The 22,646-nt window shown below is 39.7% G+C and overlaps 1 non-coding gene across 1 annotated transcript; it reads left to right on the forward strand.

The window, feature by feature from the left end:
* Window positions 1–2,712: 2,712 nt before the first annotated feature.
* Window positions 2,713–2,823, forward strand: LOC137743955 (small nucleolar RNA R71). The gene has a single exon (XR_011069561.1). It is a non-coding gene; the product is annotated as a small nucleolar RNA R71 (small nucleolar RNA).
* The last annotated feature ends 19,823 nt before the right edge of the window (window positions 2,824–22,646 follow it).

Genomic DNA, 22,646 nt, shown 5'->3' on the forward strand with positions numbered 1-22,646 from the left:
ATTCCTTGGCTAGAGATTACATGCCCCAACACAATTCCTTGTTTCACCATAAATTGGCACTTTTCCCAATTGAGAACCAAATTTGTTTCCTGACATCTTTGAAGTACTAAACAGAGATGGTTAAGACATTCATCAAAAGAGGAACCAAACACTGAAAAGTCATCCATAAATACCTCAATGAATCTTTCTACCATGTCAGAAAAGATTGCCAACATGCATCTTTGGAATGTTGCTGGAGCATTGCAAAGTCCAAAAGGCATTCTTCTATATGCAAATGTGCCAAACGGGCAAGTAAAGGTAGTTTTCTCTTGATCCTCCGGAGCAATTGCAATTTGATTGTAACCTGAGTAACCATCAAGAAAACAATAGTGTGAGTAACCTGCCAATCTCTCAAGCATTTGATCTATGAAAGGCATAGGAAAGTAATCTTTTCTAGTGCTAGAATTCAACTTCCTGTAATCGGTGCAAACACGCCAACTAGCCGTGGGCTTTGTGGGCACAAGCTCTTTGTTTTCATTCTTCATCACCGTGATTCCCACCTTCTTAGGTACCACCTGAATAGCACTCACCCATTTGCTATCAGAAATGGGATATATGATCCCCACATCTAACAACTTCAACACTTCATTCCTCACAACTTCCTTCATGTGTGGATTGAGCCTCCTTTGTGGTTCACGGGTTGACTTTGCTCCTTCTTCCAAAAGAATCCTATGCATGCACATGGTAGGGCTTATTCCCTTGATATCTGCAATAGACCAACCAATAACTGATTTGAACTCTTTTAACACCCTAATTAGTTTGTCTTCTTCATTTGGGGTGAGGTCAGAAGTTATGATAACTGGAAGAGTTTCAAATTCAGCTAGATATGCATACTTTAGATGTGGTGGAAGTGGTTTAAGTTCAAGTTTTGGTGCCTTAACAGTGGAAGGGGTTAAATGTGACCTCGATGGTTCTAAAGGCTCTAAAAGAGGTAAAATATTCAAAGGATACGGTGCCAATGCTTCCAAGGCAGCTACCTCTTCCATGAGTGCATCTTCTTCATCAAACTCATCTTGAGATTGACTCAAAACAGTTTGTAATGGTTCATTAGATTGTGCCTGCAAGAACTTAGAGAAAACAAGCGAATCAAGCACATCAATGGCATAACAATCAAGAGATGAAGAAGGATGTGAAAGAGACTCAAACACTTTGAATTGAACGGTCTCTCCTAGCACTGTCATGGTGAGGAGTCCATTTTGCACATCAATGATGGTCTTGGCCGTGGCCATAAACGGTCTCCCAAGCAAAATAGGCAACTCTCGGTCATGTATAGGAGCTTCTTCCATGTCCAACACTACAAAATCCGCAGGCAAGATTAGTTTATCAATTTGAACTAGAATATCCTCTACTATACCTCTTGGATATTTCACGGATCTGTCCGCAAGTTGTAATGAGATGGTGGTGGCTTTCAATTCCCCCAAACCTAGTTGAATGTACACGGAATAAGGCATTAAGTTGATGCTAGCACCTAAGTCAAGCATCGCCTTCTCTACCTTCTTGTCCCCTATGGTGATGTTGATAGAAAAACTTCCTGGATCCTTGAGCTTTGGTGGAAGTTTTCTTTGCAACACGGCACTTACATTCTCGGACACCACTACCTTCTCATGTGGTCCATACTTCCTTTTGTAGTTGTTTAACTCTTTGAAGAACTTCCCATAAGCTGGCATGTTCCTAATGACATCAAGCAAAGGTAAGTTAACATTCACCTTACTTAGAATATTAAAAATCTCCTTAAATGACTTATCCTACTTGCTCTTGGCAAGTCTTCCAGGGAATGGTATTGGTGGAGTGTAAGGTTTCTCGGCCTTGTGAAGATTTGGTGCTTCAAACGAGGGGGTAGCATGGCTTGGTTCCTCATTTGGTTTCTCATTTTCTCCTTGAGTAACCCCTGCATTCACATGATCAGATTCATTAGTAACTTCATTGCCAACTCTATTATTGATAACCTTACCACTTTTAAGTGTAGTGATTGCTTTGGCTTGCTCTTGGTTCCTTTGGAGTATCACGGGTTGGCTTGGAAACTTTCCAACCTCTCTTTGGCTCAAGGCATCTGCAATCTGCCCCAATTGTGTCTCCATTTTGGTTAGAGCCGCCGAATGTTGTTGGAGAGTGCTATTGGTGGTTTGTTGGAATTGCAAGGTATTTTGGGCTAACAATTTAACCGTATCCTCAAGAGTAGGTTTTGGTTGGAAGTTTTGGAATTGATTGTTGTTCTTCCACGAAAGATTGGGATGATCTCTCCAACTTGGGTTATATGTATTGGAATACACATCATTCCTTGGCCTTTGATTGTAAGAATTCATGAGGTTCACTTGCTCTTGGACATACTCGGGGTAAGCCTCCCTAGATGGACATTGATGAGTAAGGTGGCTTGGTATGTTGCAAATGGCACACACTTCACTTGCTTTTGGCACCATGTTGAGCACGGATTCAAGCTTCTTTTCTAGGTTAGCTACATGCAAAGAAAGATCATGATTAGAGCTTGTTTCATATACTCCAACTCTCTTACCCCTTACATCTTTGTGTTGAGCATTAGATCCCAACATCTCATAAATGTTATATGACTCTTGAGCATTCTTTTTCTTCAAAGCTCCACCTGCTGCATTATCAACAGTTGATTGACATGTTTGGGTTAGTCCATCATAGAAAATTTGCATTTGTAAGTGAAGAGGTAACCCATGGTGTGGACATTGCAACAAAAGGCCTTTAAAGCGCTCCCAACACTCATTGAAAGGTTCTCCATCATCTTGTTTGAAGTTGAAGATTTGTCCCCTTAATGTGGCTGTCTTTTGAGTGGAAAAGAACTTTTCCAAAAACTTCTTAGCCATGGCATCCCATGTGGTGAGTGAACCAGGTACTAGAGTCATTAACCAACCCTTGGCCCTATCTTTCAAGGTGTAAGGGAACACTCTCATCCTCAGATTTGCTTCACTTACTCCCTGTAAAGGTAAACCACTCACAACATTGTAAAATTCTTTAATATGAGCTAAAGGATCTTCATTAGGTAAGCCATAAAAAGAAGGAAACATATGGAAATGTGAAGATTTAAGATCATAGTTTCTAGCTTCTGTGGGCAGCAAGATGCATGAAGGTGAATTTGGTATGATTGGTTGAGCAAAATCCTCCAAAGCTCGAAGATCATCTTGGTCGCCCGCCATCTCTTCTTCTCTTTCCCAATTAAAGTGCTCCGATCCTTCACTTGTTGGACTAGACGGTTTCCCTTCCTCTTCTTCACGGACAATGGAGGAACTTGTTGGCACAAAGCTTTCCAAAGTGTTGCCCTTTAACCATTCAATTCTTTGGCCTAATTCAGCAAGTCTATTTGACATATACTACCTGAAACAAGATAAAACAAGTTTTGAATAAAAATCAGAAATCTACTTAAAATGAAAAGAACAAGGTTTAATATCAAAACAAGCAATTATAAGGGACTGAAATCAGTCCCCGGCAACGGCGCCATTTTTTATTGATAATTTTCCTTCTTCATGCTAGAATATGTTTAGTATAATGGCACAAGTAAGGGTGTCGAATCCACAGGGACTAATTGGACCTATATAATCACTTGTTTTGCAAGAACTCTTTACTAGAGAAATAAAACTAATCAATGTAGGCAGATTTGTTGTTGTACCTTGAAAGCATAAAGAAATGAAGTAAACACAAAATGAATGAATCAACAGCTAATAAAATGAGATAGTACCAATGGAGATGAAGCTAGGGATTCGATTTTACCATTGCTAACCCAAGGCCATGCTTGTTGAATCAGATTATACTCATCCATCTACCTATTTCTTGAGTTTGTTTCACTTAGATATGATCAACCATATGATGTGTGGATTTGATCAAATGTCTCTAATCATGAGCCTAATTGTGATGTGCAACTTTGGTTCCTAATCAAGAATATGTAGTGCACAAGAAACTTTCACAAAACCAAAGGGAACACTCGGCAGGATGTTTGCAAAACATTCCCTTCATTCATTCACATATCCACCAAGATTATGCATGATGTGTGCTTTAATCTTGGCTAAACAACCTGTGGTTAATTCAAATGATGATCAAGCATTAAAATCAACACACTAAGTCACAATTAAATCGGAGAATGAAACAAGAAATAGATAGATTAAATGAGAATTCTGAATTAACTACATGGCAATCTTGCAAGGCTACATCGAATCCCTAAAGAGAGATTAATTACACTTCATGTTTACAAAAGGTTTGACATAAAAATATATAACATGAGTGAACATAGGATTAAGAAGAAAGAACCCTTGAAGCAAAACTGATGTCGAAATCCCTTAAGAGTTGCCTTCGGTGTTGGTGCTCCAAGTGTGTTGTAAATGAAGGTGGAGCGGCTAAGGTTGAATGGTTTCTGCGAATAGGAGAGTGTATGGACAGTTTCTGCGAATGGGAGAGTGTATGGAATGGAATGAAGCCGAGAAGAGATTGTGTAGAAATGGAATGGGAGCTTGCGGCAAAGGGAAGATTGGATGTGTTTGTGGTGTCTTGTGTATGAAAATGAGATGTGTTTTTTTTGTGTATGAATGCATGGGTTTTTATAGGGGGAATAGGAGAATAAGTGGGTGATTGTTTAAGAGTGAATGTGGTTGTTATGATTGAGAGTGCATGTGGATGAAATAATGATGGAAAAAGAGCTAGGTTGTTGGTGTGTGAATGCATGTGTTGAATGATTAGAGTGCATGTGGGTGAATATGTGGTTGAAATGATGAAGTAGGAAGGTGGAAATGCATGTGTTGAATTGGTGGTGCAATGATGAAAGAGTAAGTGCATGTGTGTGTGAATGGTGGTGCAATGATGAAAGAGTAAGTGCATGTGTGTGTGAATGCATGTGGCTAAGGGTTGTTGATTGGGCTAGAGGTTTTGCATGGCTCAAAGGATTGTTTGATTGGGTTAGGCCATTTGTTTTATGTCCAAAGTGCATACAAGGCTTTCAAATTCGTCCAACACTTTGGCTCCAAGCATATGCTATCCATTCCAAGCCCAATTTTGCTCCAAAATGCTCCAAAATGCATCTTTTTGCTTCCTTAGCCATATGAACCTAAAAACACACGAAAATGGCTTAAACTACTAAAACAACTATGAATTAACAACATAGATGCACGAAAACAAGCTAAGTAAGTCGCCTAAATATGCTCCTATCAATAAGAAGATAACCTCATCATCCGATCATGATCTAATTCATTCTCATCTAGCGGCTAGCCAAGCTCGTCAACAGTGGATCGACGTCCTGCCAAGCAATTATTGACATACCTAAAACTACTTGGCTGCATGGCAACCTTCAAATCTTTCCAATGGATGCTGCCAACCTTTTACTTATACTTCATCTTACGGCTGGAGCTAGGGTCACCTTCTTGGTGAATGGACTTCATGGTTGGAGGAAAGATGGGCTCGATGGTAGGAAGAGAAGGCAACAGTCGTCTCTCCTCCCCTGCAACTATGGCAGCAATACACTCGATAACCTCAGCTTCAGCTCTTTTTTAGGCAGTGATCTTAAGGACCTCCTCTTGTGACTTAGGTCTAGGGGATGGCCTCACCCGGTGTTTATGAGCTCCCTTGTGAAACAAAATGTCATCTACGGGAACTAACATGGGTGCTTTCCCTTTCTTGGTGCTAGTCCCCCCTTTCTTGCTCACTTTCTCCACTGAACAAGAAAAATCAAAGTAAAGAATGCAACTTTGTAAAAGAATGAGAGGGAGAAATGAAGGATACAACTTACTTGCTCGTCTCTGGCACTCCGACACTAGGGGTTGGAAACTGTACTTTTGAAACAAAGGTCGTAGCTTGCCCAAATGTCTATCCTCCTTAGGACCTTCTCTACATCAGCCAATTCCCGTCCAGACAATTTGATGTTGCCTCGAGTTACTGCATGAAGAAAAATGTTAGACGCAAGAAGAAACTACAACAAATAGCAAACAATGCGAACAATGGATACATTACAACTTACAGTCTGGAAGTGAGTAAGAACACATCGCTCAGGCGTGACACCCCTAACATGCTCCCAATCATCATAAAGAAAGCACCAACGATTTTTCCAAGTGCAGTACGCCTTTTTCTTACCAAAGACAATACGCTCTCTCTCACTCCAACATACACACTCGGCATATCCTGGGCATGTTTTCATTGGGCGCATCTTATAGCAGTAGCGCCATTGATGGAAGGAAGGCTCACCTAACCCACATTCCATCCAAATAATATAAACCCGATCAAGGTATCCCAAAAACCAGGATTGAGTTGCCCAGGCGCATATCCAATGAAAGATAGCATCTGTTGCAACCAAGGGTGCAAAGGCAACTTCACCCCTAAGGTCAATAATATTTGAGTATAGAACATGACATGACCCTTGGGCGGTTCAGAGGGCAATTCTTCATGATGTACCAAACGCATTCCTACACTGCGGGGGATACTACATGACTGCCTTAGAGCTTCAAGCTGCTTTTCGCTATCTAACAAGTTTTTCTCTAAAAGGTTCGCTGTGAACTCAGAGCGAAATATGGGTATGGCGTCAAGAACAACCCCCTCACCCACTGACATGAAGGAGGAAGAAGCAATATTGGCTAAAGTTTGACAATTACGAAAATCATCCAACATTTCTTTGGTACAAGACTCCAACAAAGGCCCTGAAGACTCCAACATTGCAAGCTCAAACCTAGAGCTAGAGGTAGGGGAGCCCTCATCACTAGGACTTCCAGACTCTGACATCTACAACAAATAGAAACAAACTCTATCACTACATGAAAGATCGAAACATAAGGAAGTTCCTAGGGCATGAAGAAAAAGCTCAACCAGTTCATCATGTTCTTAAACAAATACATGAACACTTAAACAATTCAACCAGAATGAAAGCATACGATCGAGTGGAGAAGATTACCAACCTAAAGATGATGCCAAGCAATGCCGGAATCCCTCTCAACTAGAGAACACTATCTTCCAAAATTACTACAAAATAAGCAAATGAAGGCAAGTTCAAGAGTGAAGACTTATCCTTCTTATATAAGTTCAACAAGACCAAACAAATTAAAAATTCAAATTCAAACCATGAGAAAGTCCCACATGGAAAGTCTTCAAACTTCCACAAGCTAGGGAATTTCAAACTTCAAATTTTCTGTTCTCCCCATTCTCATAAAAAAAAAAAAAAAAAAAAAAAAAAAAAAAAAGAGAACGCAACTTCATCAATGGAAGACAACAACAATTCTCAAAAGCTTCACACACTCTTGATCAAGATAGTGTGAAGCAAAACCAACTTATGGTGCCAACAAAAGCTTCAACAAGTGAAGGGCAACAACAAATGTCAAAAGCCTTACACACTCTTGATCAAGATAGTGTGAAGCAAAATCAATTTATGGTGCCAACAAAAGCTTCAACAAGTGAAGGGCAACTACGATTCTCAAAAGCTTCACACACTCTTGATCAAGATAGTGTGAAGCAAAATCAATTTATGATGCCCAACAAAGCTTTAACACAAAAGTTTCACTACAAAGGTTCAACTCTCAACTACAAAGCTTCAACACAAAATCTTCAACACCAAAGTTTCACCTACAAAGGTTCAACTCTCAACTACAAAGCTTCAACACCAAAGTTTCATTACAAAGGTTCAACTCTCAACTACAAAGCTTCAACACAAAAGCTTCAACACCAAAGTTTCACTAGAAAGGTTCAACTCTCAACTACAAAGCTTCAACACAAAAGCTTCAACACAAAGCTTCAACACAAAAGCTTCACCTACAAAGCTTCAACACAAAAGCTTCAACACCAAAGCTTCAACACCAAAGCTTCAACACAAAGCTTCAACACAAAAGCTTCAACACCAAAGCTTCAACACAAAGCTTCAACACAAAAGCTTCAACACAAAAGCTTCAACACCAAAACTTCACCTACAAAACTTCAACATCAAAGCTTCACCCATTAAAAATAAATAAATAAAAATTTCAAAAATTCAAAAAAAAAAAAAAAAAAGCCTAGGCCTCCCCTTCTTTGGGCTTAACAACTTTCATACCAAATATATATGAATAAGGAGTTTTAGGCAACCACCTAGAAAGGAAAATGGTGAAGTTTTGTTTGGAACATTGCCTACTAGCAAGACACTTCCCTCGTCAACTCCCTTGACCGGAGACTTGGGGGACTCCTACCATATACCATTACACCTTGGTACTCAGAAATTTCACGACTACTCAGTACCTTGGATTTTTCAAGTCACCAACCGAGAAGTTTTCCTCACTCAAGAAATTAGGGGAGAACTACTTCAACCTACAGGGTCCACCCACGAAGTTTCAACATGTAAACTTCAACAAAATAAAAAATTCAAAAAACTTAGTGAAGGATACCTTAGTGTATTTAACACAACACGGCAAATGAAGTAAAGCTTATTTATTGATATCTTCGATAAATTACAAATACATGCATACACATGAATCAAAACAAACAAACAGGAGGGCGCCTTCACAAAGGCTGCTTAGGAGAAGTCTCAACACTCGGCAAAGTCCCAGAAATAGGAGGCACCGGAGGGTGATTATTTAGAGCCTCAGTACTGGGCAGAACCCCAGAAAGAAGAGGCACCAAAGGTTGATCATTTGGAGCTTCAATATGTGGTACAGCCCCAGAGGATGAAGGCAACAAATGCTTTTCGAACAAACTCACAAACCTCTGATGATCATTTAAAATCTGACCCTCGGATTCATGTAACTGGTCAAGCTTTCTCTTCATGGTTGTAGCATAGCTATGTGCGAGCATGTGCAACTGTCTATTCTCGTGCTTAATCCCTCTGATCTCCTGTTTGAGACTTATCACTTCAGCCACCAACGATTCAACTTGGTTGGTTCGAGCAAATAGGCGTTGGGCCATATTAGACACAGAACCTGCACATTGAACACTGAAAGCCAGAGAATCCTTAACAGCCAACTCATCGGATCGTTTGGAAAGTAGTCTGTTGTCTTTGGGAGTAAGAAGATTCTTGGCCACCACCGCAGCGGTCATATCATTCTTCATCATAAAGTCCCCAATAGTAAGGGGACCAGTAGGAGATAAGAAGGATGGGCGCCATATGTTATCTTAAGGAGACATGGCTACCTCTTCTATAGCATTCAAGTCCAAACGATGGTCGGAGGGGCCAGATATTCTCAGAAAAGATGAAGAAAAAAAATGAAGTACAATAAGTCTCAGAAGTACGAAGATAAGGGAAAAATTCCTACAAGCAATAACTTTCAGAACGGACTCCTTGAACTTAATTGGTGCTCCTATAAAAGAAAGAGTCAGATCTTCAATAGGGCTGCTGTTCAAAAATTGAAGAGGCACCACTCTCCAAATTTCGAGAAGTGGATTACCTGGGTTAAAATTTATTAGCAATCTCCACATGCGACATCAATTCCTCGGATACCAAGGACAACTTTGCCAAAGAACTCTGACAAAGTTAAGACAGGTAAATGTTGAAGGCCCAGTTACCCTACTATTACCCACAAGGATAAAGAAATAGCACCACTGCTTGATTATTGGAAAATCCTTATGTGTGTCAACCTCTGTGCTCCTTGGCAAAGCAGACTTGTAAAAATGCCCAACCTTTCTTCACATTTGAGAAAACACTCCCAACAGGATTGCTTGCCCAGAAATCGAAGAGGCACCGCTCTCCGAATCTCGAGAACCATATCCCCAACAAGATTGCCTGCTCAGAAATCGAAGAGGCACCGCTCCCCGAACTTCGAGAAGTCGGATTTCATTGGATAAAATTTGTCCACAATTCTCACACGCAACATCAGCTTTCTGGATACCACAGACCACTTTTTCAAAGTGCTCTAACAAAGTTAAAACACGTGAACCTTGCAGCGACCACTACATTACTTTGACCGAGAAGGGTAAAGGAACAGCATTACCACTCGCTGTTGGGACAATTCCTATATATGTCGACCTTCATCCTCCACAACCAAGCAGACCTGCCAAACAAAAAAAAATGCTCAACCCTTCCCCACATTCGAAATGGCACTCCCAATCTAGCCTCTCGAAATACTCCGTTTTCTTCTCCTTCAATAATACCCATGCCAACCAGCCACATCAGAGCAAGAATATCTCATATCATCAGGGTTGAAAGAAAGAGTATCCTTTATCATGCTTTTTCCCTGTCTTTTCCTTTGCCCTTGCTCTTACCTGCAGGACAAGGAGAAAGAATGCAATCAATCGGAACCTGAAATCAAACTTCCGATCTAGAACTGATTGCCCGGAACCTTTGCCTGGTCGATTGCCTAGCATTGCTCTCGAGTACTCATCCTCAACTGTTGTCAAGGTCATGAATTCCTTCGGCAAATACCTCAAAACAGTTGGTACGATATTGGCTCTTTACACTGAAGCTGCCACGCATTGATGAGTCATTGAGAAGTAGTGCTCTGAATGACAATTTAAATGCAAAGGTTGCACACCATTTCTGCTATACAAAATATTGAAGCAGAAGGTTCAACGGCGAGCTAAAACAGATCACTACAGCACGACGCCCCTTCTTGTGGAACCACACAATCCAGACAGAAGAGTCTAAGTCAAATCCAATCTCGGCATCATTGCCCTAATTGAAGAGATCGAGAAGCTTCAACAGCCTTTTGCTAGCACCGTCGTCAAAGAACAAAGTTTTGCCATACCACATCTACTACTTTGTCAAACAGCAAAAGTATCTCATATCATCAAGATCAAACATACTCTAGGTCTGACGGACTTGTTTTGACCCTCAAATTCTGGAGTCGGCTCGTTCCTTTGGAGGAAACCAGAAAACCCTTCAGCCCAGTTCAAGAATACACCTGTGGAAAGTCAAGTACAACAAAGCACGTGCCGATTTGTTCGTCTTCTCCAAAAACAAGAGTATCTCATATCATCTATTCTCCCTATTTCTTCTCTTTATCCTTATTGCTGAATGAGAGACAAGGAAAATGAGTACAATCAGCCGGAACCCAAGATCAACCTACCAATCTGAGACTGATTGCTTGTAACCTTGATTTTTTACCTTGTATATCACCTCATTCGGCAGATCTCCTTGCTTAGAGACTTGGGGGGCTCCTACTATATGGTTTGTATCGCACTTGACCAAACCCGAAACTACAAGTAAGCGTCAAATGAAAATGATACATTACCTTGTGCGTCAATACCAACCAAAGATACCACTCCTGGATGAAGGAAAAGTACTTCCAAGAGAAGATGCCACATCTACTTACAAGACAGAGAAGGTAAGTGAAGGCGACACCACACTTCGGTACTTGGAAGTTTCGTGATTACTCAATGGCTTGGATCTTACAAGTCCCCAACCGAGGACTTCCCTCAGTCGGGAACTTAGGGGAGCACTGTTTGTACCATACTTAACCAATCCCGAAACTACTAAGCACCGGTCAACAGCATACCGTCAAGGGTCCACAAGACTTTTCCTCCAACCAGGAGGCCAATCACAACACGACATATGTCGGTATCAAAGGCCAATCATAACGCGACACGTGTCAATATCAGAGGCCAATCACAACACGACACGTGTCAATGTCAAAACAAAGCTAGAAACTCTCTTCTATAAAAGAGGATCATTCTCCCACAATAATCCCTAATGTCATTTGTACTAAACTATTCACTAGAACTCACTAAAAGAGAGCTTGAACCTATGTATTTGTGTAAACCCTTCACAACTAATGAGAATTCCTCTACTCCGTGGATGTAGCCAATCTGGGTGAACCACGTACATCTTGTGTTGTTTGCTTCCCTGTCTCTATTCATTTACATACTTATCCACACTAATGACCAGAACAACCTAGCAAAGGTCACAAACTTGACACTTTCTGTTGTACCAAAGTCCTCGCCGATTTTGTGCATCAACATACTGAATTCTTGAGATATTGCAGGCTACGGTAAGTATTTTCATGCTATACGTAACATATATACTTTGGAAACTATACTTGTGTTATGGCGAGGGTTAGTATATTTTGAAAAGGTTTTACAAAACTTTATTTTTAGGCCCACTCACCCTTGTTTTTCGCCCCTCTAGGTTTTAGTGGTAGAGCTTTCGTGTCGACAAAGATTCTTGACAAATCTTGGTATAGGTGGTTACTTTCGATGGTAAAATTCTCAATCTACTCTACTGTACTTTACTTATGCTCTGACATCATGTGTGAAATGAGTTTATTTCTGCTCACAAGCACACTCTTACATTTAGGCACTTTAGATTTAAATTTACTCACATTTCCACATCACTACACTTTATGGCTTCATCACCCTCTGAGTGTCGGCCAGCACAGCTCAATTTAAGGTCCAGGTGGACATTTTGGATCGGGGTGTGCCACATTTGGAAAACTTTGAACGAATATCTGGCTTTGGGTTTTCATGCTTCCTTTATCTATTTCCTCTGTTTAGCTTATGAGAGATTCAACAAGGCTCTATTGAGCAATGTTATTGTTTTGTGTTTTGATTTGTTAGGTCAAGGCCAGCAACTTAACAAAACCATATAAAACATTTTCTTGCACAATGACATTAAGATGAGATAGGGCTACAATGAGCTAACTGTTGTAAATAATGTGCTTATTTAGTAATATGATTATGTAAATTTAAAGTAGAATCCCAATAGGATTTAAAGATCAAATCCTCATACACTTTGTATAAATAAAGGCACAAGTTATGAGGAATTACAAGAATTCCTCAAAGCCCTTCCCCCGTTCTCTTTCCCAATAGTTATTTTACAACAACACATTATTAGCACGAATAACTTTTGACGCTACACATGGAGTTTTAGAGGAGAATTATTTCGGATTATTATTTGAATTGCTTGTTTAATGTATATATGGTATATTCAAAAAGAAAAGAAAAATAAGGATTCCAAAACCCTAGCTTGCACACGAGCTGTAGTTGGAAGTCGTGCCCGCATTGAGCTAAGTTGCATGAGTCACGAGCTGTGTCTAAGCATAAACGTTGGACGACATGTCATTTCTCGACATAGTCTCCTTCTTCCTTGAGTTTGATTGCCACCTCCTCCCTCTAACCTAAAGCCAAGAAGCCATGAGGTCACGCTCCACACTAGTACGACGCCCGAAGTTCTTGTTTTAATGGTGGTGGTCATCGTTGGTGACTTGGATCATGAGATTTAACAGAATCATGAAACTCTCATGCTCATTTTCCTTAGTCACGTCCTTTTTTTGTAACGAGGATGGCCTTGACGTGACCACTACAACTAAATTGCAACTCGTGGTTGATCTTGAAACTACAAAAGCAGTTTTTATGCATCTCCCTCACGAACTCGCTGACGTTGAGTTTACTTTGTCGCAAATAAATTAGGGTTCCTCGAGAACACTGCCTCTCCCTCGTGTCTAAATTCGCCACCCTCAACGAAGTTCGTGGATGTGGACAATGGCCTTAAGCATATTGGTCAACCTCATTATTCAAGATGTTGCCAATTGCGTCATTTACGAGCAGAAACACACACCCATCTTCATTGTGGTGTACTAAATGGACCTCACCCAAATTCGGTTGTGGAGTACTAAGTAAGCCACCTAGATTCAGCTGGCCTTTACCGAACAAACTCAAGGCCTTTATGCCTTTTGAAGCGGGTTAACCGTGTTCAAACTTGAGCCAAAATCGAGTTATCTTTCCTCCCTGCTTATAGATCATGGCCTGCATCCATGTTGAGCCTTCACAACAACAAAATAACACTTAGTTTCCTATGTTTTGGAATGGACTACCCAGCTCACATTCATATGTGTCCCTACATGGGCCTACAATCTAGCCCATGGGTCTAAAGTTCAATATATCTGATGATGAGTTTAGAAGACTGATAGGAGCATATTCATGCGACTTAAATGGCTTGTTCTCGTACATTTACGTTATGTTTCTTTAGTTATTTTAGTCCTTTATGCTTCTTTTGTGTGTTTTCAGGTTCTAAGGGCTTAGGGAGCAAAAAAGTGCATTTTGAGGCTATTTGGAGCATTTTTGGGCATGTATTGGATAGCTTAATCATGGAGCAAAGAGGATGGACGAAATTGAAGCCTTGTATGCTCTTTGGGACATAAAACAAAGGGCCTAGCCCAATCAAACAAATCCTTTGAGCCATGGAAAACCTCTAGCCCAATCAAACAATCCATCAAAGCCATGCAAAACCACCAACACATGCACCCATCACCAAACACTAGCCTTGTGCCGTGCATCCCTTATGCCATTTTCATATTTCCACCAACTAACCCATTCATCAACACATGCATTCCCTTCACATTCACCCACATGCACATTCAATCATTCCCTCATGCACCCTTTATTCTTCATCATTCTAGCCACACCCTTTAATCATCCCCCTTTAAGTTATGATTTTATTTCCTAACCCTACATGCATTATTTATTAACTCTTCATCATGCATCCACATTTTAAATAGTCAAAAACTTCCCCTTTGCCGTGGCCTTTCACTCCCATTTCCAGCATGCATTCACATGCATTTTCAGCACCTACACACCTCACACACATGCAATTCCAGCACCAACAAGCATCATTGCCGTGTACCCCTTATGCATTTCCAGCTTTCACATGCTTTCCTAGCTGTTTTCCATCATTAACAAGCCACATGCATTCTAAACAAACAGCCATATACACCTCCACTCCTCCTATAAAAACCCTTGCATTCATTCATTCAAACACATCTCATTTTCATACACAACACACCACAAACACATCCATTCTTCCTTTGTGCCGTGAGCTCCCATTCCCTTATAATCCAAACACCACTCCTCTACCATTTCCATAATCCCCCAAACCTCACCTTAGACCTTGTGCTACAACAACGAGGAAGATAAGAGGGCCTAAACGTTCATACAATTCAAGTTTGAGTTGTTGGAATGTTTAGGTGTTTCTTTGATTTCAAAGTTTAAATTCAATTCTCTTTGTTTTGTACGTATGAGGAATGGAAGAGAAGAGTGCCTAAACGTTCATACAATTCAAGTTTGAGTTGTTGGAATGTTTAGGTGTTTCATTGATTTCAAAGTTATGAGGAACTAAACCCCCTTTAGCTAGGGGGTGATTCGAAACTATGTTTATACTTGCAATATGAATTGATTAACTTTCGTTGGAATTTCATAAGTTGTGGATTCAATTTGTTTAACCGTTTGATTGATAACTTATTTATGTATGTTTATTGAGAATGCGCGCTTAATTTTCATGCATGAATATGACGCTAGAATATAAGTGAGTTTCACCTAATCGTTATGAACTTATATTCACAAGTAGTGGAGGTTGCTTATAAACAATCGCGTTAAATGAATTCTTGGCACGAGTTTCATGCTCATCATAGTAACGAATGCCTCGTCAACACTTATAGTTTTCATAATGCTTAATGATCTTTGATTGTATCTTTATTGTGTTGTTCACGTAAAGGACTTTTGGAGAATGTGGTGAATTGCGTTGCGCTAACCCATCCAATTCATTAACTTAAGGAAAACTTGACGGTTAATTTAAGCGGACCTAATTAACCCGGGGCGTTGAGTTTCATAATTTATCGAAAGACCAACTGAGAATCAATTTTGTATGCAAGTGTAACATGTGTGGAGAAGAACCCCTTAGCTAGCCTTCATTCCATTCATTCTATCACAAATTCATATTTACATTCTGCTTAGTTTATTAACTTGTTTTGTTATTTCAATTTTCATCAAATCAAAACTCTCCCCCCCTTTACTTTATTGTTCAATTTAATTAGAAATCAATTTAGTTTGTGTTTTTAAAGTGTTTGAGTCTTTTGGTTTGTCTTAGTGTTTTAACGTTTAGTTTCGCATTCTTTGAGTCTAGTTTAGTGTTTTATATTGTTTTTACGTTTTTAAGTCAGTTTCCAAGAGATTAACAATCCCTCCTAATCCCTGGTCCAGAACGATCCCTACTTATACTTATACTACAATTGTCAAAAAAAGAGGGTTTAATTTGTGTGCGTATAAATTCCGCATCAAATTTTGGCGCCGTTGCTGGGGATTAGAAAATTTGCTAATTCCTTGGATTGTTTGTTTCTGTTATGTATTTTAGATTTAGTTTTTTTTATTTGTGTTTTGTTTGTTGAATTCAAGTACTAGAAAAGAACAACATGGCACTTGATAATGCTTCTCTTTTGTCACAGCTCATGGAAAGGTCCCAAATGCAAAGAGTTGATATATTTAATCTTCAATCAAGGAATAACGTGTTTTCCAATACTTACAATTCGGATTGGAGTGATCATTCAAACTCTATGTGGTGGGAACCTCAAAATGCTCAACAAGGAGGATATTGGCAGCCACCACAACCTCATATTCAATATGCCCAACCAAACTCAAGTTCGTCAATAGATTATAATCAAAAGCTTAATGAATTAATTTGTTTGGTGCAGGGCTCACAAAATCAAGACAATGAGGCTCAACAAGAAGGATATTGGCAGCCATATGAGGAGTTCTATTCAACGCCTATGCAGCCACCACAAGGGTTAGACCATTTGGAAAAGAAAATTGGGCAGATCGTGGAGTTCGTAGGACAGTTTCGAGACCAAGGCGAACTCCCTAGTTCAACCATTGCAAATCCGAAGGGAGAATTTGAAACTGCCAAGGAAATCATGTTGAGAAGTGACAAGGAGGTTGGAACGGACCCTCAACCATCAAAATCAAATCACAAGGAAGAGGAATACACCCAACCCACGGCAAGGGTGGAAACACCTTTACCGGAGGCACCTATTGCTCCTATGCCATCTAATACAGGTATGGTTGTTCCAAATTTCATTATTTTTAACCCCGTTCCAACAAGTATCCCTATTCCTTGCAGATTCATGACTTCCAAGGAAGAAGAAGGTGAAAAAGACATCTTGGAAGCCCTTCCAAAGGTGACAAGTAGGGAATGTCATGAATTCATCAAAGATGACGTTCTTGAAACCAAAAAATCCAAAGAAGTTAAATTTGATGACATTGGACAAGTCATAACCATCACTTGCAATCTGGCCAAGTCCAATATCCCTGAAACTTTCAAAGGAGTGGTGTTTGTCATTGAGTTCTTGTCGGACAAAACAAGTAAGTCCTTTTTTTCCAAATTCCATTACATTTTATACTAACTTGCTGTTTTTTATGAATCAGGCACCTACACTAGAATTCAAACCAATGCCGGTTCACTTCAAGTATCACCTTCCATTCAATGACCAATTCCATGCCGTTTGATTTTATTTATGTTAAAAAAAAAAAAAAAAAAAAAAAAAGATACTAAACATGGAGAAAGATGGAGCCATCACAAAGGATGTTTACATGAAGCCCCACTACGAGGCGTCGGAGCAGAAGGCGTCAGAGCAGAAGGCATCGGAGCAGAATGCATCGAAGCAGGAGGCATCGGAGTGGGAGGCATCGGAGCTAGAGCATTCCAGGCCTCAATACTGGGTGGAACGCTGGATGACCTAGGAAAAAGGTGCCTCTGGAGATAAGCAGCAAGCTTTTGACGGTCACTTTGAATCCGACCTTCAGATTCTTGCAGCTCATCAAGCTTCCTCTTCATGCCCGCCGAATAGTTATTTGCAAGCACATGCAAACTTCTATTCTCGTACTTAAGCTGTTTGATCTTCTGCTTAAGACTTTCCACCTCTGCCATCAATGATTCCACCTGAAGGGAGCGGGCAAGCAGGCGTTGGCCCATGTTGGACACAGAGCTCGCACACTGAACACTAAGTGCGAGGGACTCTTGAACGGCCAACTCATCGGACCGTCCTGACAGCAACCTACTATCTTTTGGAGTGAGGAGGTTCCTAGCTACTATTGTAGCTGTTGTGGCGTCCTGCATCACGGAGTCTTCACCTGTAAGAAGACCGTTAGAAGATAAAAAAGAAGGGCGCCATACATTACCTTGACGGGGCGCAACCGGATCGCTGCTAAGACTCAAATCTAAGCTAAGGTTCGATGAGTTTGCCATTTTTTCAAAAGTGTTCAAAGAAAAGGGGTGGATGGAGTTAAAATTTCAAAGGGCCGGAGACGATGTTCAAGAATGGGAAATCTTCAGAGTGTGTATGTTGGCGGTGATCGATACCTCTATAAGAAGCCAAGGCGACGCGTCCACCGATTCAAAAAGCCGGAATTTCCGGCGTAAGTTAGGCGACACTTTCTCGGCTTTTCAGAAGACGCGTTCAAAGTTTGTCAAAAGATTTCTTCTTTTCAGAAAACACGTGGAGGCCATCATCGCAACTACACATATTTAGCCGACAAGCGCAAAGTTCGGCGACGCTTTCTCTGCTTTTCAGAAAACGCGTGCAGCTTTGTCAAAAGGAGCCGCATCTGCACTACCACGTGTCGTTCAGAAATCGAAGGGGCGCCTACTCAGAAATCGAAGAGGCGTATTCAAAGATCGAAGAGGCGCCACTATTTCAAAAAGCCGGATTTGCGGGATCAAAACGTGCCCAACTCTCCCTCACCTCTGAGGGCGCACTCCCAGCAAAGCCTTTTGAAATACTCAATTTTTTTCTTCTTCCCCAAAGATGATACCAGATGCCTGGAGTACAGATGACCCAGGAGGAAACAGCACAACAAATACATGTGCTGATTCATTCACCGCTTCTTCAAAAGCAAAGGTATCTCATATCATCAAGGTCAAAAGCAAAAGTATCTCATATCATGCTCTTTCCCTGTCTTTTTCTTTGTCCTTGTTCTTACTCGCATGGCAAAGTAAAAGAAGCAATCAGCCGGCACTTGGAGTCAGTATTCCGATCTGGAGCCAACTGCCTGGAATCTATTCCTGATTGCTTACCTAGCGTTGCTCTCGAGTAGTCATCTTCAACGGAGCAAGTAAGGCAAGTGAAAATGATACATTGAAGCATGTGGAGACAAGGAACAACTGCATATGCTGAGCTATCCTCTAACCCTCTTCAATACGAATTGGAAAGATTGAACAAAGAAACAGATAAAAGGAGGAAGCTCAGACCTTCGGGGGAGACCAAAAGAAATCCTGCTGCCCAGTTTAAGAGTAGCACAAAGGAAAATCAACGAGTTGGAGGAGACCAAAAGAATCCTCCAGCCCAGTTCAAGTGTAAGCCTGTGGAATCACCATGATCAAGCCTCAATGCAATCACCAAGGAGAAGAGGGAATTTACACTCCATAACCAGATTTGCGTCCCTAAACTCTTCTCTTTGTTAGTTACATTCTGCCATGTTTAGTATATTTAGTTGCTGTTTTTATGTTTACTTTTGTTTGGTGTGATTTGAAGCTTAAAACATTGAGGACAATGTTTGGTTCAAGTGTGGGGGGGTAACTAATGTTGTTGATGCAAATTCGTGAGATTTTATCACCCATAACTTCAAGTGTTGTTCCTTGTTGTTTTAAGGTGTTTTTAAACTGCTTTAGCGTGTTTTTTTTTTTATAACTCCGAAAATCACTTAAAAATTTGAAAAACATGTGTTGAAAAGCCTAAAAAGAGTGTTTTGAGTCATTTTTGTGTGTTTGCGTCTTAGGGTACCTTCCAACACAATGATAAGGATTTGGGTTGTAATTGCATGACTGTTAAAAAGAGTTATAAACATAGAGAAAAGTTTGATTTACTCTTGGTATATGCTTGGTTATGGTTATAATGTATGACTTCACATGCAATCATAAAAGAAAAATTCGTTTTTGTAACATGCTTGAAGGAAGGAACTCAAACAAACGCTACGACCCTGTGAGACTTGAGCCATTACCTTCTTTGGAGAGTTATAATCTGTGATTCTTTGTTTTCTAAAGTTGTTGCATGATCTCATTATTTCCTTGCTTGGTTGCTACTTAATATGCAATTGTATCATGATAGAACTAAATGCTAGAACTTATATCCGTTTCATTCAAAGCATGACATTGAATTGCATAACATATATCAAGATGAAGTTGTGTAGTTGCCACCATAGCCAAATAGCCTTACTTCCCATATTTCGTATTTGTTGTAAGTTTTAACCCCGTTGAGCTTTGTTTAGCCTTTATTCATTGTTAACCCACATTATCCTAACCTAGCCTAGTTTAGGACTTTCCTGTACGCTTGTTCTTAAAGCATAGTGAGCATGACTTAAATGAATTCCTTTTGAGTTACATTATGCAAGAAAATGAGTGTGGGGGAGTAAAAGTTTGTTCTTAAGTTTATATGTATGTTTTGAGATTCAAAAGAAAAAGAAGAAGAAAAGAAAGAAAATGAGTGAAAATAAGTAAGAATGAACTCACAAGCGTTGATGGTTGAAGAAAGGGTCCAAAAAAGTTGAATATGGCCCTAAGTTTTGTGTGATTCCCCCTTGGGTGTTCAAAGTTGATTTTTGCGTTCTAAAGGGAATTCTAAATGTCTAATTCATTACTTTGCTCACTATTGCTTAAAGAACCTTTGTTTTCCATACTCCTTCTTTGTTATCCAAACACCCCAAGCCCCATTATAACCCGTGACTTCAATCTTGAGTGTTATGTATTTCAATTGTGGAGTTTGAACTTGGTATGAGCATATGGTGTCACTGGTTCTCGCATTCCATTCATGAGATCATATCTAAACATGCTTATTAACTCCAGAAATTGCTTCCTTTGAAATACATATATGTGAGTGTTCGTTTTTATGTTTACATCAATCTTCTCACATATAACTAGTTTAGGGTGTGTAGTCAGAAAATCTGAGTGAAAATTGAGTGCATATCTTGTAAGGAATTGAGCAAATTCTCTAAAGCATGTTACTACATTCAAAACATGGTTTGTAATGCTTAATTGTGAATTAGTATGTGGTGACTATGATTAAGTATGTACTTAAGTGTAAAGATAACCAAAATCTGTGGGAATGATGATTTTAACATGTCATGTGCATTGGAAATCCCTGAGCCAACGTTGGAAGGTTTAAGATTGTGTTTGGTTTGTTTCGTTTCGTTTTATTTTGTTTTTCTGTTTTGCTCGAGGACTAGCAAAAGCTAAGTGTGGGGGTATTTGATAGGAGCATATTCATGCGACTTAAATGGCTTGTTCTCGTACATTTACGTTATGTTTCTTTAGTTATTTTAGTCCTTTATGCTTCTTTTGTGTGTTTTCAGGTTCTAAGGGCTTAGGGAGCAAGAAAGTGCATTTTGAGGCTATTTGGAGCATTTTTGGGCATGTATTGGATAGCTTAATCATGGAGCAAAGAGGATGGACGAAATTGAAGCCTTGTATGCTCTTTGGGACATAAAACAAAGGGCCTAGCCCAATCAAACAAATCCTTTGAGCCATGGAAAACCTCTAGCCCAATCAAACAATCCATCAAAGCCATGCAAAACCACCAACACATGCACCCATCACCAAACACTAGCCTTGTGCCGTGCATCCCTTATGCCATTTTCATATTTCCACCAACTAACCCATTCATCAACACATGCATTCCCTTCACATTCACCCACATGCACATTCAATCATTCACTCATGCACCCTTTATTCTTCATCATTCTAGCCACACCCTTTAATCATCCCCCTTTAAGTTATGATTTTATTTCCTAACCCTACATGCATTATTTATTAACTCTTCATCATGCATCCACATTTTAAATAGTAAAAAACTTCCCCTTTGCCGTGGCCTTTCACTCCCATTTCCAGCATGCATTCACATGCATTTTCAGCACCTACACACTGATGCGGGAATTATACGCACACAAATTAAACCCTCTTTTTGTCAATTGTAGTATAAGTATAAGTAGGGATCGTTCTTAACCGGGGATTAGGAGGGATTGCAAATCACTTGGAAACTGACTCAAAAAAGTAAAATAAAGTTTAAAACACTAAACTAGACTCAAAGAATGCGAAACTAAACGCTTAAAACACTCAAACAAACTAAAAGACTCAAAACAGCACAAACACACTCAAATCTGCCTAAAAACCACTTTCTGGGCAGTTTTGAGTACAAACACAAAATTGGACGAAATTAAGTTATGACTTGACTCAAGACTCTTAAAAACACAAACTAAATGTAATTCTAACTAATCTAACACTTTAAAATAAATGGGGGATTGGTTTTGACGAATTTAAAACTAAAACAGAAACTTGGAATTAAAACAGATTCTAAAAACGAAATTAATAAAATAGAATGATGAAAAACTAGTTAGAGGGTTCCTTATCCACACATGAACATAAGCATATAATTTGACTCCCAGTTATGACTTCAACAAACGATGAATGACAATGCTCCAAGTTAATTAGGTCCGCTTAAATTAACCTTCAGATTTCCCTAGATTCATTGGATTGAATGGGATACGCATTACAACCAAATTATTCCTAATCAAAGTCCCTAACCATGGAATACGCATGATAGAGACATTCAACAAAGATCATTAAGTTCAACGGAAATCATAAACATCGACTAGGCATTCATAACTATGGAATACGCATGTTAATCCAGCCTAGGGTTTACTAAACACAATCGTGACTAGCGATCTTTACTACTCATGAATATAAGTTCATAACGATTAGGTGAAATTCCCTTATATCCTAGCATCAAGTTTAGGCATGCAAATTAAGTGTCGCCCCTCAACCCACATACATAAACAAGTTCTTAATCAAAACAGAAAAGTAAACCACATCTAAAGTTCATGAATTCATAACTGGAGTAAATCAAATCATAACCAACATATGTCCATGGCTTCAAATTCGCCTCTAACTAAAAAGAAATTAGTTTCACATGTTT

This window comes from Pyrus communis, chromosome 8 (genome assembly GCF_963583255.1).
Source record: "Pyrus communis chromosome 8, drPyrComm1.1, whole genome shotgun sequence".
Lineage (NCBI taxonomy): Eukaryota > Viridiplantae > Streptophyta > Magnoliopsida > Rosales > Rosaceae > Pyrus > Pyrus communis.